Here is a 17,481-nt window from a genome sequence, read left to right as displayed (position 1 = left end):
TCCTTGTGGCTCTCCGTTGGACTCTGAGTCCAACAGAGAGCTACGAGGATGATGAAGGGACTTGAACCAGAGAGGATGTGAAGTCTCCTGCTCTGGAGACTTTCAAACCCGCCTGGACATGTTCCTGTGGGGCTGCCCTGGGTGACCCTGCTCTGGCGGGGAGTGGCACTGGGTGATCTCTAGAGGTCCCTTCCAAGCCCCAACATTCTCTCATTCTGTGTCATAGGGGTGTGGATACATCAGAGGGTTAATTAGCATACTCTTACAGAAAACCATGATTTAAGTTGCTGTGCCTGGGTATTTGTTACTGAACCCATGTCCCTTCCTCCATCGATGTTTAAGCTGTCACGACAGCTTTGGAAGAAATGAGAAAATGAAGGGAGTGCTGGCTGGCACTGACTCATTCTGGGAACCTACAGCCTGATGTTGACGGCTGTGATGGCGCGTTGCGGCTTAGAAACCCATTTTATTAGTGGGAACATCTCGAGTGAGTTCAGCTCATCCATACCCGGAGGAGAATCGGTGCCGGTGGTGCAGGAGTTACAAAGTCCATGTACGTCTTAGGAAAAGCTTGTGAAATGAAAAAGTTCTGGTTTTCATAGAATCATAGAATGGCCCAGGCCAGAAGGGACCTTAGAGATCATCTAGTCCAACCTCCCTGTCATGGGCAGGGACGCCTCTCGACTAGATCAGGCTACTCAAGGCTCCATCCAACTTGGCCTTGAACACCTCCAGGGAGGGGGCAGCCACAACGTCTCTGGGCAATTTTAAACTGTCCAAAGCAATCTGAGCAGGTGTACAATTCATTGCCAATTAAAGCAGCTTTGCAGAAGTTGTGTTTTTAAAGTAGTTCTGATGTTTGTTCTTCCCTTCCTCCTTCCTTCCTCCCTGGAGGTAGATGAATGTTCACAGGTCTACAGTAATAGTTGCGCTAATTGACAATTAGCGTTGATAATGAATGTAGTAACACTGGCAATGATAGCATTATCTAAATAGTTCTGGGGTTATTTTTCACTTTCTTCCGAAAAATGAAAAACAGAAGGAATTCTTGCTGCTTATACAATAACGGAATTGGGCGATGCCTCGAGAGAATTGATTCTGGGAGGGTTTTTATTATTATTATGTTTCGGTTAAATTAATTTCATGGGCAACAAGAGGATTAGATAAAGCAGGTTGTGCAGCATTAAACAGTATTCACGGCACCTAAAACTGGGTTTTGTTCTTTCAGGCTTACCTTATTGCTTTGTCCTTTGCCACGTTTGCTGGGTGTCTACTTGGGCCCTGTTCCCAACGTGGTGCAACTTACACAGAGAGCTCAGTGCTTTTAGAATTCAATTAACTGTATTTTTTTTTTAAATAATTCCACGATTACTGCAGCATTTTAATTATTAAGGCTTTCGCTACAGCAAATTACTGGGTGATTAGCCATAGACTACTGTCTTGCATAGAGCACCACTGCTTTTTTTTTTTCTGTGCCTTATTTTTGGCACTTTGCTGGTAGTTTCCTCTGCTCTCCAGGGCTCCAGGAGCGATGCCTGGTGTTGTATGTTTGCAAAGAAGTAGTAAGTACACATCGTGGTAATGCACCCTGCTTGAACCCCTGGCTTTTCTTTCTTTCAGGATTCATTTGCAGTCGCTTTCATTACCCCTGAAACCATCTCTGGCTGGATGTCGTCATCTCTCGGGGACTTCGTGCGTTTCCTCAGTGCACGTACCACAGTTCGCTGTCTCCGGGCATGTCCTTACATCCCTGTTCAACTAGCGGATGGAGGGTCATTTGAATCTGCCACTCTGCTTTTAAGCAACTTTCCTCATAGAAATCCCTTTAGGAAATCTCTCTTCCGCTTTGTAATCTCGAGTCCCAATTCCTCCTGCTTGGTCTAACTCAAGTGTAACTCCAGATCCTACTCAGAGGCCGGTACAGCTCGAGAGGAGCCCGTGGTGCGTTGGTACAGCTGAAACGCCAGCATTTGTGCAGCTGCCCAATGTGTCAGAGCAATAAGCTGAAAATAAATCTTATTTTCCATTGCCAGTACTGCACAGCAAAACAGCAGAGGCATTCTCAAATGCTCGGAGTGTTCTTTCTGAGGTTTTTTTTTTTGACTCTTACCGTTTCCTCAGGGCACAAGCGAGGTGGCCTGGCTGAGAAGTCTCCTCTAGCACAAACGTTACCGGCAGCTATTTTTTTTTTCCCATATCAACTCAAAATGGTAACTAAAGGTGCTGGGTAGTACTTGGAACACTAAAGGTTCCCTCATGCAAGAGCCTGAGAGCTGGCACTGGAGTGCGGCGGCTTTGTTGAGATCCCCAGATTATCAAAGAGTCACAGAATGTTCGGGCTTGGCAGGGACCTCTAGAGATCATCTAGTCCATATATAAGGGGCTGTTGTGGTCTTCTCGCCTGTGAGCTCTGCGTAAAACAAGCCACGGCGCTTTCTTGAATTAATTCGTGCTTGAAGGAGGGCACAGGATTTCGAAAGGCATCTTGATTGTGGGACAAAAATAAATAAAAATAAAAAAAATCCGTGACAGACAACGCAGTGTAACCTTTGATCTCAGTGGTTAATTATGCTGTGGAAATCCGTTCGTCAAAGCCTGTCCAGCTTCAACTTTCCAGCCTTTGGATTTCCTTTAAAAATTCATTAGTGAAGATTTTTTTTTCTCGTCCGTTCTGTGCCCTCTGTGGTGACTTGCAGACTGATCCGGTAACCTCTTCGCCTTCCCTTCGCTAAGCTAACAAGACTGAGCTCCTGGCTTCGCGGTGGTTTGCCCTAAAGTCGTGCCCACCAGCCTTTTAATAACTTCCAGCTGCTTTTGTGCCCCCTTCCTCCTGCTTCTTCCCTGAGCTCTTCTTGTTTATGAGTGCCGGGGTTTCGTCTGGCATCCCACGTGTGACACCAGTACGGAACGGTCTGTAAACTTCTGCTTCTGAGAAAGCTCTCTGCTTCAGAAACCAATCAGCTAATTAATACCCGTCGTCACGGTGGGACCTTCTCTGCTGTTGATTATCTTCAATATCCCCAAATTTGCTAGAGCCACAGCTTTACACAATAATCCTGGAGATCTTGGCTTCCGTATTGTTTTTCTCTAGATGTAGAGATTTATCTCTGCTGTCATTAAAATCCTTACAGGAGATTGGTTATATTGTGAAAAATGATGATAATGTAAGAATTACGTTGTTCTGTTAATGCTGTGTTCACTTTACGATTTACCATTTACCCCCCAAGCCATTATTTGGAAACCTTCTGTAGTCATTGTTTTTACGGGAATTTGAAATGGGAGAAGTTCTGGTCTGTTCAGTCTGGAAAGGGATTGCTGCAGCCACTCTTGTACGTGATTTCAGTGTCTGATTGGACTTCTTCTAATTACTGTTGGTTTAAAAATGAAGATGAACCAAACTTAGACTGAAAATGAGAAGATTCCTATCTAACGAAAGAGAAGGATTCTGGAATAGTCTTGTATTTCCCTTGGAATACGGAGGACCAAAAGAAAAGAGGAATTAATATTTCTGGGACCTTGGAAAATCCAGTATTGGTGATTTCCTCGTTTCTAATTATATGTTAAGGATCTTGTGATGTGCCTGCCTGTTCTTTTAGGAGATGCTGTGTTGACTTACAATGTTTTGGCTTTTGTCAGAACCCTGATGGAAGTATAACTTGATCTCTCTCTGTTTATTTAAAGCTAAATTTGTCATCATCATAAGGATCTGGGTTAGCCAAGATCTGTCGCTGGACATGAATTCTATTATTCTCCCTTAATTCTTTTTTAATAGAGTCTTCTATCATCTGCTCTGTGATTTTATCCCTGATCAATATGAGGTGGAGAGGCCAGTAATTACCTGGTCATCCCATTTGCCCTTGCAAAATTCATGCTACGGTGTTAGTTTTAATTTGATTTTCTGAAAACCCGCCCCCCCAAAATAGGGAAGCATAATGAAAATCGGTGTTGCTGGTGTAGAGTTTGAAATTGTCTTGATTTTCTGACGAAGCAAACTGTTTGAACTGTCTTATTTTGGAATACATGAAGATGTGAAACACCTTTTTACAGCTTTTAATTGGAGAAAGGAGCTTATTCAGAGCTCAGCTTCCTATCGAAAAGGCTCAGAAGAGGAAAAAACAATGAATGAATTTAGCTTTCGCTCTGTGGCCAGGCACGTTTTATTGCCCGTGCTTTGTTCGTAGGTCAGTCTGGAGCAGGATAAGACTTACACAACTTCTCGTGGGGCCTGGCTAAAGGATAAACACGTGAATCTGCACAGCGAGTGCAGGCGACGGTCAGGCACGGAAACAAATTTGTTCTTGCCCCGTTGCAGTTGAGGCGGTCGGTGACTGCACGCGGCTGTCAGATCGACACGACAGACGGGCTGCCCCTACCGATGTGACCTTTGGAAATTGGAGAATTTAATTAAGCCCCCAAATAATCCATAAGTATTGCTTTTTTAATAAAAGATCTGATATTAATTTTCATTTCCGAAGAGCAGCTGGGGAGGCGAGGGCTTTGTTCTCTTGCTCTCTGTACGGCGTTATTGGTGTGACGGTGATGTAAAGACGCTGCGGGGACGGCAGGACCCAACCCCTGAGCAGAAAGTCAACGTCCTTCGTACAGATGAATGGGCTGTTGCAAACTTTGCAGTCACTCATCAATCTCGCTGCACGTCCGTGTGATTTATGTCTAACAAGGGTTTTGATGGATGACTTAGCAGCTACTAATCAGGTGTTACGGGACCAAACCATGAAATCCCTTACTCTGTTGGTTAAGGAAAGCTCCTGTTCACTTAGATTGACAGGAAAATGTCTGAGTTTTCTTTTCTTTTGAGTGTTTTTTAAAGTTCTAGCTTGCTGTAGCTTTTAACAAGCACACGGCCAGGCCACAGCTTCTAACATTGCAACTTGATAGTTATTAAAATCCTTTACTAGGACGATGAGAGCAGAGCAGCTGTGAGTGTCCAGATGTAGGGACTAAATTGAGGCCGGTGACGTTGGGTGGATGCCGTGTGTGGCCCAACATGATGAGAAACAAAAAATTCGGGACGTCTGAGGCGAGGTTGTCAGAACGGCCCGCACGTTGGTCGTATTGCTTAAAAATTGTAAGAGACTTCATCTTCTTCTGTGTCGAAGATCTCTCCCGTCCTCGCTTCTCTCCCCCTTGGCTGCGCGTTGTGACGGCTCAGCCATGCTCACGCTTCATTGCTGCGTTCGGAAAAATTTGTGTAACTGTTGAATACAGGGCACTGAAGCAGAAAGGGCTTTGATCTGCCTGGCATGGTTTCTGCTAGGCTTGAATTTTATAACTTGAAGATGAACTTTGAGAATAGCTATCAAAACCAGCTATTTGTGCTGCTTTCACAGCTTTTTGACTTTTTTTCAGAGCCTTACATCTAACCATCCCGCCCTGCCCATCCGGTAATACCGTAAATTAATAATTCTCTCTTCATTTTTTGTAATCTGTGGTGTTTTCAGAACTGTTCTGAATCGCTAATCACACGGTCATCTTTTATTTCACTTTTTAACCAATAGGGATAATTCATTATGTTCCGAAGTCAAACCTCTGTTGACTTACTGGGATTTTGGAGCCATGTGCTGCGTTACACGCTTTTACGTTTCCTAGTCCTGGGTGTAAAATGACAGCAGAGTCGCGGAATCCATTATAAACAGCTTTCACCTGTAATGGGAGAACAAAGTGCTCAATGTCTTTCTTTTCTTAAAAATAAATAAATAAATTATTAAGTTTGAGGGTTTAATTACATTCTGGTGGTGATTTTAGGGTTATTAATTTGAGTGGAGAAGATGAAATGCAAATACACGAATAGAAACGGATTTGGGAAATTACTGTTAAAAATTAACGCAGTGATTCCTGCTCCTAACAATAAGCATGCATTTGAAAAGCTCGTGCTCAGGTAAAGTTTTAATTGAGATATTTTAGGAGCTGAAGTTTCTTTGCATTTTTTATTTTCTTCCCAAGCTATCTTGAATTGTTTCTAATTAGGGGCATGATACCATTTGCCTAGATATTTATTCCTATGTAATTTCTTTAAACTTAGACAGCACAGTACTGATGTAGTCCTTTCGTTACTGACAGCTCCCTTTGATGGGCTTTGACTAGCTAATTATTGAAATGGAACACATTGCTAATAGCCTTCGAGTAGATAGAAGTTTCTGAAAAAGAAGAAAGACTTTCTGAACGCGCTGAAAAACGTTAATTTTTAAGGTGTTTCTTTCCCTCTTCAGACACAAGGAAAGGAGAAGTGGATGACTTGGAATCTGTTTCTGCTTCTGCACCACCAAATTGCTTAAATAACACCGAATGTCAGGCTACTGCTGCTCAGGGCTGCAAGGATTTCGCAGAGGGGACCCTCATCTCGCCAAGGGACCCCCTGACCCCTTCCTGAGTATACTGGGCTAGAGGAAAATCAATTTTAAACTGTGCTGGTGGAACTGGTGGCCGTGGGAATTCACATTTTTGGTGGTAACAGAAGCATATTGGCTTTGAGAGCTGTTGGAGGGCAGTTTACAGCACTGCCAGGATTTCTTTTTTCCAGCAGCGTACCTGACCTGCAGCACATGCACACACGTGGATGTCTTATATTTCTGCATAATAATTTTTAGAAAATATATAGGCTTCTATATGCACATAGAAATTACACTTTTGTAACTGAACGGATCGATATTGCTGACTTTTATGCTTTTAACTGAGTGCTGTGGTTCATCATCGGTCTGTAAAGACCAGCAACCCACCTGCCAGCTCCTTGTTGCTGAGAGGATCAGTTTTGGGAGGAGTGGGGTTTCTTGGAAGCGACCTTTGGTACCATCAGGATTTTGTAGCAGATTGAACTGGTCAAGTAATGTAAAACAAGCTTTTACCAAATTAGAGACGGCGGCACGTATAGACACTAGGATCACATTTCTGAAAGTAAAGCTGAATTTCTGGTAACTAGAATTTTTGACATTTTTATTAGTTTTCCAGTGTTACCTAAAAATCCTCGATGTCCAACTTATATTATAATGTTGTTTTATTTCTAATGCTGAGCTCCTCTTTTTTCTGCTGGCAGATGCTGCTGACAGAGTACCTGGATATGAAGAACACCCGCACGGCCTCGGAGCCATCGGCCCAGCTCAGCTACGCCAGCTCCGGGAGAGAATTCGCAGCGTTCTTCGCCAAGAAGAAACCGCAAAGACCTAAAAACCCTTTGTTCAAGTAAGTGCTGGGACGACGTTAAAGCTTTGCCTCGGCTGTCTTTGGCCCCTCGAGCACTGCACAGCATCGACTGCTCGTCGCAGTTTCACGGTGTGAGAGGAGTGTTAGGTTTTAAGAGGGACATTTAATCCCCAAATGTGAAGCCGCTGTAAGGTCTCTGTACGGATTCATCGCTGCTTCTGAGAGTGGAGCTCTTCCCAGGGCTCATCTCAGGACGGGGATCCCATTAGACAGACATGCAGAGATATATTTTGCCTATCTGGCCGTGGTAAATTCAAGACCTGTTAAAGAGGGCGATAAAGGGGACTGGACAAAGAGAATTAAGATAACTGTATAATTACCAGATAGACTAAGCGGTTAATCCTATCAGTAACTCCTTTAATTCGGAGTTCGGAGTGGAAAGAATTAAGTGGTTGGGAGGAGAGTGTAAGAGAGAGGATGAGAGGCTAGGGGAAGGATTTAGGGGAACAAATTTGTCGTGCAAGAGTAAGAAATGAGGAGGAGTTGTTGGTGAGCAGTGCAGTTGGGAGAGATGGTTTTGTTACTGCACCTAGAGCCAGGGCAACTGTGCAGAATTTTCATCTCTTCCACAGACTACGTGTGCTGGCCATTCCTTTGGCCTCTAGAGGATTTTGGGGAATACCAAAATACGCTGGTTTGGGAGCGGGTGCTCCAGGTAGAAAGAACACAGCTTCCCTGGCTCTGCCAGCGTAACTGCCTGTGTTCCTGCTGTCTTAATTCAGTCCTGGCAAAACAAATTTTGAATTATTACTTAAGTTATTTTTTAATGAGATTGTTTCAAAAACAGTTGGTGAAGGAAAGAGCAAATTTCAGGATAAATTCGAGGGAGTGGCAGAGAGGAGCTGTGATGGGGAATAACCAGCAGCTTGAGGCTTTAACCTTTAACTGTGCTCGGCTCCAGCAGGAACCACGTATCAGATGGGTCCTCAGCCCCCCTCAGGGCTTGCACTGCCTTTCCCCGCCCATCTGAGCAGTGCTTGGTCTTGTGGAGCTTTGTTTTTCGAAGTCAAGGGAGCCCAAGGTTAAAAAAATGTAGTGGAATGTTTGCTGGAGGGGGAGTGATTGGAAGTGAGCTGGTGTTTTTGCTGGAGTTGGGGCTCCGTGAAGTCTGAGTGTCGGGTTTTTTTAAGTGGAGAACACCTTGTTTGTGACTGGAGGGAGATTGATTTAGTCTGGAGGAAAGGAGGCTGAAGGGAGACCTTATTACTCTCTACAACTGCGTTAAAGGAGGCTGTAGGGAGGTGGGGATCATTCTGTTCAACTGGGCAACGAGTGATAGGATAAGAGAAAACGGCCTCAAGTAGCACCAGGGGCATTTTGATTGGATATTAAGAAGAATTTCTTTACTGAAAGGGTTCCCGGGCACTGGAATGACTTGCCCAGGGCAGTGGTGGAGTCCCCAACCCTGGAGTGATTTAAAAGTCCTGTAGACATCGTGCTTAGGAATATGGTTTAGTCGACGACTTGTCAGTGTTGGGTTAATGGTTGGACCTGATGACCTTAAAGGTCTTTTCCAGTCTAGCCAATGCTCTGATTAAGGGATTCTGTTGTATTGTGGGGAAATAATGCCAAAATGTCAGTAGTGGGACAGGCAGAATGATCAGCTGTTTCGGGTGAGCGGGAGGGAAGATTTGTGTTCTGCATCCTCTTTAGAGGTTGTTGGAGTTTTTTCAGCTGTAACTTAATTCTCAATTATCCAGAACTCCCTGCGCTTTGCCCCATGGGTATGTGTGTTCTCACAGTCCCTAGTTAGAAATCGAAGTTTCTGCACAGCTTTCTCTCCCTCTGTCAGGATCAGCTGTTGGTGTAACCTGTTAACAGAAGGTTAACTGTTGCCTCGAGAATTTCAGAGGTGCCTCCTGCCCTGGTATTTCCCCCCTGCCTTTTTTTTTTTTTTAACACTCCCATAGCTTTTTGGGTTGAGAATTAACTCTTTAAATTTAATTTGACTTGCAGCTATACATGGGAGCAAACCAGGGCTGCTCACCCTCTCATGGTGTGTCCCTTCTTGGGTATAGTTGGACCCAAGTTGGAGGAATGAGGGTGCTTAGTTTCCCCTCCAGCAGTTTAAGGCTTTATTTCAGTTTGTCAGCAGAGAGTGAAGGGGGCTATAATTGCTTGAAGTGAAGGTGCGTAACCTCGTAGGAGCAGCATGTCTCTCACCACTCGTGGTCTTGTCACCGAGTCATTGCTGGCACCGCAGTGACAGCAGCGCTTATTGGCATCTCTTATTTGGTTATCTGTCTCCTGTCAGCTGTCACTGTATCGACGGAAATCTCCGCTGAAATGGAATTTCTCAGCCCGCTGAGGGATGTACGTGTTTGATGGAGTGTTGTTCTTGTCTCCTCTCCCATCTTTGGTGCTTTTCGTGCCGGGCTGCAAGCCTCCTTTCCCTGCCTTTCCAGTATCTCTGGCCAAATCAGCGGAGCCTTCCGCTTGTCATCAGCGAATCTGCGTTTAATTCCTCGTTTCAGAAGTCTCTTAGGGCAGGGCTCCACCTCACGTTTTACTCACCAATGGATGCAGACGTTTCTGCCATTTCCTACGATAGCTTGCTGTAAGCTAATTTTATAAATACTCCTAAGTCCTTACATTGTGTGTTTTAGCAATAGTGGGAAGAACGAGGACTCCTCAAATGTGTCTTGCTGTCTTGAAAATCCGGAGTGAGCGTTTGAAAGAGACTTTGAATCAGCGTTTCCCTGTCTTTCAGGTGTCATTATGTATTCACTTGTTTCATGTTGGTTTAAAAAAAGGGGAACTTCACATGAGGGGTGCTTTGGGAATTCATGCCGTCATCAGCCTGCCTTGCCTCTCTCGCAAAAGGTAGCCAAGCGCACGTTGAGGTTGCCATCTCCCCGCGGATCAGATTTGCAGGATGGAAACTGGGCATTTGTGGTAAAGGAGTGATTTGAACACCCGATGACACCAGTCTCGGGCTTGGCTGTAGTTACGTGTAATTCTGTGTAAAGCAACAATATTTTGAAAGCTGTACAGTGGGAGGATCAGCGTGGGGAAAGGAGTTGCAAGAATAGAGGAGAGACGTGTAAACAGGAACGTAGGAGAAAAGCAGATCAAGGAAACGGCAGAGGAGGGGAAACAGGGGAGAGAAACTGAGTGGAGAGAAGTGAAGTGGTGAGATTCTGCAGCAAAAGCGGGTGCTGGTGTCACGGGTTTGAGTCTGGTGGGGTTTTTGGTGATGGGAGGAGGAGGACTATGAGGGTGGCTCCTTGTGAAAATTCCAGAGCCTGGGCCAGGGGGAGAGAGGGAGAGAGAGACCGCGCAGGAGCGGAGGATGTGCCCAAAGCGACCCGTGACTCTGAGGTCAGTCACGTGCTGGTGGGAAGGACTCGTGTGGAGGGAGAGCGTTGCCCCTCACTCCCCCGCCCCACCTTGTGCCAGTGAGGGGAGGAGGCACCTGGCAAGAAGGGAGGGATGGAGGGGGAAGTGTATTTAACACATAGGGCTGTGTTTATTTATGTGTTTTTCTCTCACTATCCTACTCTGTTTTAGTTGATAACGGGTGGTGGTAAATTAATTTTATATTTTCTCCCAAAGTCTACCTTGGTTTTTACTCATGGGCAGAAGTGCTTAATGAACCCTCCCTGTCCTAATCTCCATCCGTGAGCCTTTTTGTTGAATTTTCTCATTCTCCATTCCCTTGCGGGGAGGAGTGAGCGAGTGGCCGCGTGGTTCTTTGTTGCCGGCCCGGGCAGCCCGGCTCAAACCACGACAGCCGGTCTCTGAGGAATAATCTGAGTCTCTATCTCAAGGAGGAGACTGAGTTTTATGCCTGGAGAAGACCTCTGGGCCGTGGCAATAATGTTCTGTTCAGTGCCTCACTAAGGGCAACAGGGAGCGCATCGTAAGCACAGAGCCAAGAATTTACTGTTCATTTCGTTGAAGTCTGAAGCGTTTGTTGTGTTGTAATAGATTGGTGTTAGTTCAGCTGCAATAATGCTGGCACTCACAGTCCAAATTAGGGCAGAAAGGCCCCGTTAATAGGAATAACCTTAATGCTATCGCGCAAGAAAGCTTACAAATGCTCACCCCTTGGCTCTGATGTGATGCTCATGTTCCCAGCGTCTCTCTGGGCGACACTAAGGCGGATTTGCTCCTTAGCAGAAGGGTTGGGGAGGGCGAGGGGTGTTACAGCCGTTTGGGATCACAGGGACACCCAGCTCCAGCCACGACAAGGCCAGAGCTGCCCCAAGTCCTTGTGGTGTCCAGTTTGTAGCTTTTTAGTATCAATGGCAAAATCGTGCTTATGGGTTTCTACAGGAGTAGGAAAATAATTGTCTCCACCTCTCAGGTTGGTTGTTGTGGAGTGTTGGATCCTCATGATAAATACACAATAATTTATTGTTCCCTAGTTTCCAGAAGAATATTAGTTGTTAATTTTGATATATAGGTCCGTTAGCAATTTAGATGATACTAACCTATGGCTTTGGTTTGCATTTTACCGGCTTTTGGGGCTATTCCTACAGAAGTACCTCGGTGCTCCCAGCTGCTAGAGCAGAGAAGCATCTCTGCTTTGCAGGCAGGTCTGTGTCACGGTAAAGCTGGTAAAGCTGAGTTGATTAGAGGTGGCAGAATATGAGGCTTCAGTGCTGGAGTTTTAGAGGAAAAATACGCTTTTGTCTGCCTTAATAGTTTTAGTCCAACATGCAAAGAAGTCCTTTTAGTTTGGAGCAGGCTGGTGCTTACAAGAAGGGTGCTTCTACGGATGACTGACTGTATTATTATTTTTTTAATTACAGGTTTGAGTCCTCCTCGCATGCTATTAGCATGAGCGCCTATTTGCGTGAGCAGAGACGGGAACTCTACAGCAGAAGTGGAGAACTTCAAGGTGGGGAAATAGATAATGTGCTAGTTTGGATAATTCTTTTCTGCAGGAGCTTGAATATCTCGTCTGTGCTATGTCAGGGTATGAGTACCTCTCTGCTTCGCCACCCAGGCTGTCTAAATCTCTCCAGTTTTTATGCTCTGTTTATTTATTCTTATTATTGTGAAGCAGCAAGGTTTCTCTTTATTCCATCTGAATTTTCTGGTCGAGGTCAAGGTCTTAAAAGATACTCATAAAACAATGGATGAAGTACAAACTATCTCACTGCGAGTGCTGCTTTTGGGTACGTGGAGACGTTTTTGCTTCCTTATCTGCAGATTATTTCCTTACATCCTTATCTGCAGATTATTTCCTTGCATCCTGTGCCGAGTGTGGTACTTACGCTGGGTTGCTTTGGGAGCTAAGCTCAGTCATCTCATGTTTGTAGTTGCAAGTTCGTGTTGCACGGACTAAAGTGACTAAAGTTTCTTTTGTACAACAGTAGGAGCTGAAGAGTTGTGGAGTGTTTGAAAATGGTGAATGTGAGGAGCTGGACTGCTCTTACTGGTTTATGTTGCTTGTGGCAAGTGCTGCATGTACGTGGAGAGGTGCTCTCTCCAATGAGCGTAGCATCCTTTCATGGTTTTTCTGAATGGCCTAATTCACAAAAATGTTGGGAAGATCTTAGGCTGTCACAATAACGTATAGCGGGACTAAATGCTTGTGTATCATCTATTCTAGTTTCTTACTGGGCTAATTATAACACGAAAATAATGTATACACTTTGAATACTGCAGTGATAGACAAGGGCAGAATTTCTCCTTGAAATCTTACACATGGTAATTTGCAGTTGGCTTTTAAATGAGAATGTTTTACAAGATACATTAAGAAGTTCTGGGTGAATTTTGTTCTCTTCCTTCTTTTAGTTGTCCTCACCAACAAGTTAAACTCACAAGAGTCTGAAAAAAAGCTTTGAGAGACATTACAGTGTTCTTGTGGACAGATTGCCTCACTTAGGTGACTCTACAAAAATGATATTAGTATTGATGATTAAGGGCATAAAGATCCACTCTCAGGTGAATATTCAGATACTTCTGTGAAGGAAGAATTGGAGGTAAAGATGTCCTGAAGTTGACAATTGCCCACGTTTTGATCTGACGGCATACAGGAATAAAATAAAGGGGAGATACCTGTCTTTTAAGTGACAGTATCACCATTTATGTGCTCTTGGATGGTCTGGAGAACATGTCTTATGAGGAGCGGCTGAGGGAGCTGGGAGTGTTTGGTCTGGAGAAGAGGAGGCTGAGAGGAGACCTCATGGCTCTCTACAACTACCTGAAAGGAGGTTGTAGTGAGGTGGGTGCTGGTCTCTTCTCCCATGTTACTAATGATAGGACAAGAGGTAATAGCCTCAGGTTGCACCAGGAGATGTTTGGATTAGACAGTAGGAAAAATTTCTTTACTAGTGGTGAGGCATTGGAACAGGCTGCCCAGGGAAGTGGTGGAGTCACCATCCCTGGAAGTATTCAAAAAACGTGTAGACGTCACACCTGGGAACAGGGTTTAGTGGTCACGGTGATGTTGGGTCGACGATTGGACTAGGTGATCTTAGAGGTCTTTTCCAACCTTAATGGTTCTACGATTCTATCATTATTTTCTTGCACCAGTGGACAGTAGGATTTAAAGCAGTTACGTCTCGACAGTTAGCTCTCTCTTACAAACTGCATGGGACAAAAGTGAGTTCAAAGCCGAGAATTTGGAAGGGGTTGAGAGCGCTGAGTTTGGAGTGGTGAATCTGGGAGCCTGCAGCACTCACCTCAGAACTCCCAGGTCTCTTTGGGATGAGTCCCGTTGCCTTCTGCCACTCCCAGTTGCCTCCACACCCTCACCTGTCCAGGTGTCATAGAATCATAGAATTGTCAGGGTTGGAAGGGACCTTAAAGATCATCTCGTTCCAACCCCCCTGCCATGGGCAGGGACATCCCCCACTAGATCAGGCTGCCCAGAGCCCCATCCAGCCTGGCCTGAAAAACTCCCAGGGATGGGGCTTCCACCCCCTCTCTGGGCAACCTGTGCCAGGGTCTCACCACCCTCATGGGGAAGAACTTCTTCCTCACGTCCCATCTGAACCGACCCATCTCTAGTTTTAACCGACCCATCTCTAGTTTTAACCAATCCATCTCTAGTTTTAGAGCTTTTGTCCATGTTGCTTCAAAACCCCTGCCTCAAAAAGCCTTAACTCCGTGTCTGGGTCCTCTCCCTGGTACCTTGTGGCTGAGATCTGGATGTTTTTGTGGTTCCTGTCACTGTTAGGCTGACCGGAGAATTTGATTTTGAACAGCTCCTTCCCTGGGTTCAGAACACATTGCCGATGGGCACGGCCCAATTTCATGAAAGAGTGACTCCTTAAGACAAATCTCGAGGCAACATCTGTCAGGAGCGGGAGGTTGGGAGCGTTTTCAGGAGAGGAGGATGCAAAAGAGCTGTGAAGGCTTCCAGCTGCTGAGCGAGCGCGGGGTTGGAGAGAACAAAGCCTACGAGCTGGCGAAGGACAAAAAGGACGAAATGTAGGAATTGGTGTGGATAGGGACAAGATTATATCGCCCTTTCTGGGCGAGTTGGAAGAGCTTGAACATGACGCAATAGGTGACAAAGAGTCAATGTAGGGAGTCAATGGGGACAATAGATGAGATGATTTTGCTGAGAAAGCTTTGCAGTTTAACCATCAAGAAAAGTTTCCCTTTGAACTTTATGTTAAAAATGTACTATCTTCTCTTTCTGTTATAAGCTGCTGTTCTTTTTGAGGTAGCTCATTAATCTTCCTGAATCCCAGACCACAGCAAGATCTGCATTTTGATATATATATATTTTTTCCCCCCTTTTTAAAGAGAAATACAATTTAATTGTTCAATCAGGTTACTGGAAGGCAGGCATGTGACACTCTCTCTTCTGTGAATGCCACACAGTTTCTCTTCCTGACAGCTTTATCCACAGGGATGATTTTTTCAGTGGCAGCAGGAGGAGGGTGACTTGTTAGGAAATCTTTTTCCTGAAAAGATCTTCAAAGAAACATATGCATTAGAAAAAAAAAAAAAGAAAAGAACTTATGAGAGAGTTTGGCTCATGCCAACTTTTTGAAATAAGAATTTAATTTAAATAGCCTTAAAATGTGTGAAGATCAGAGTGATGCTTTGTCATTAACCTCTTTCATTTGGACTGAAGGAGTGCAGTGCGTGAGGCACGTGTTATCCCTCAGTGAGAGAAAGGGACCTGCTGCAAGTGATTTAGAGATGGAATTCTGTGTTCTGTTCCACTGAAGTTGAAGGAGGAAGACTTATGCTGTGTATTTTTCCCTTGAAGCTGGACACACAAGTTGTTTGACAATTGTCATTAAAAAGAGGGGGGTAAAAACAAGCAAGTCCATAACTGAAATACCGCCTTCTAGACTAACAGATGTGGTTCCCCAGGTTCTTGTTGGAAGTACAGTGACAATGTCAGAGGTGTTTTCTTCTGTACAGAGCAAATAACGACCATCATTAAGCTTCTCATTTCTTTTTTTTTTTTTCCCCAAGAGCCTGTCTTGGCCGTGTGCTGGCTGAGAAATTTACATTTTCCTTGTTGGAGCCCTCCTGCCGTTTGTCAAAGCTGATGTTCTTTTTATAGACCGTCTTAAATAATGCAGGTATATCCTAAAACCAAGGAAGTTTATTCCATGAGCAGCTGAATGGCTGAAGACTTGTTCATCTTGGAAGTGTCTCTTTTTCTCTCTTCACACCTTTCCTTCCATGGAAGCAAACGTGCAGGTTGTTTCTTGACTGGTAGGTCCGACATGGAGAGGTAACACATCCTCACTGCAGCTTTGCCTTCCATGGGGCACGTTTATCCTGCGTTCATCCACACCACTGCCTGTTTTCACAAAACCTCTAGAGAATTTACAGCTTTCAAGATCTGTGCCTTTGCCACATTTGGCAGAAATTGGCCCATGAGCTCGACTGTGAGGATGGCGCAGGCATCTGGGCAGGCAGAAGATGAGATAACTCTTATTTTCATCTGAAACTAGGCTAAAACGTTGCTGTATTTCACTGCAGAGGTGGTTGCTTGTTGCTGACTGGTGGAATGAATCCCATGTGTGCACCTTATTTCATTCCACCGCTGCCTTCAATTACCAATGATTTATTTGGAATAAAAGAAAAATGTGGTTTCTTGCCGTTGAGGGAGGTTGAGGACTGCGGGAGGGGACAGTAGATGGTAGGAGGGTGTCGCTGGGACTGCACGGTGAGGCAGGAGAAAATCTGCAGGGGCCCTGAGATTTTGTTTTCTTTTAAATTGAATGTAACTGGCATCTGGAAGACGTAGTTTCAAACAAAAATAGAGAGAAAGACTGCTGCTGTTCTGGAGAGTATCTGTGCAGTTCTGAATTTCTGCCTGCATATTCCGGTAAAGTTTTTTAAAAGTAGTAACTCAAGCTTTAATTTCATTGGACTGTGTGGTACCTACATGGTTTGTGCATCGTATGCACCCGAGAGGATTAGTTCTCATATGATCTGATCTCGCAGCTTTCATCAGCAGAGTTGCTTTGCACAAGTGCCTTGAAGTCTGTCTTCCAGCGGTTTACATGTCTGCATTTTGTGTGGCTGGGGCAACAGAGTCTAGCAGGAGCTAGATTGTGGAGACACCAGTCAATTAAAAGAAAAATTAAAAAATTGATAAATGCAAGCCAGCGAAAGGGAGCCATCGCTGGAAATGGAAAGCTCAATGGAGAGTGATGTTTGATTTCAAATGGTGACTAATCTGAGCTGGATATCTTCCTTAGTCGTGTGCGCAGAAGGCCAACCCTGTCCTGGGCTGCATCCCGAGGAGTGTGGCCAGCAGGGCAGGAGAGGGGATTCTCCCCCTTTGCTCTGCTCTGGTGAGACTCCACCTTGAATACTGTGTCCAGTTCTGGTGTCCCCACCGTAAGAGGGACGTGGATCTGTTGGAACAAGTTCAGAGGAGGCCACAAAGCTGACCCATGGGCTGGAGCAGCTCTGCTGCGAGGACAGGCTGAGGGAGCTGGGGGTGTTCAGCTGGAGAAGAGAAGACTTTGGGGGGACCTAATAGCTGCCTTCCAGTACCTGAAGGGAACCTACAGGAAGGCTGGGGAGGGACTTTGGACAAGAGTGTCCAGCGACAGGACAAGGGAAATGGGTTTAAATGGAAGGAGAAGGGGTTTAGATTGGATCTTGGGAAGAAATTGTTGAGTGCAAGGGTGGCCAGACTCTGGACTAGATTGCCCAGAGAGGCTGTGGCTGCCCCCTCCCTGGAGATGTTCAAGGCCAGGTTGGATGAGGCCGTGAGCAACCTGGGCTGGTTCAGGGCGTCCCTGGCCATGGCAGGGGGTGGATCAGAAGATCTCTGAGGTCCCTTCCAACTGAAGACATTCTGTGATTCAGTCTGGAGAGCCC

Source organism: Apaloderma vittatum, unplaced genomic scaffold, assembly GCF_000703405.1.
Source record: "Apaloderma vittatum isolate BGI_N311 unplaced genomic scaffold, ASM70340v1 scaffold3886, whole genome shotgun sequence".
In the NCBI taxonomy this organism is placed as follows: Eukaryota; Metazoa; Chordata; class Aves; order Trogoniformes; family Trogonidae; genus Apaloderma; species Apaloderma vittatum.
This window is presented reverse-complemented; position numbering follows the sequence as displayed.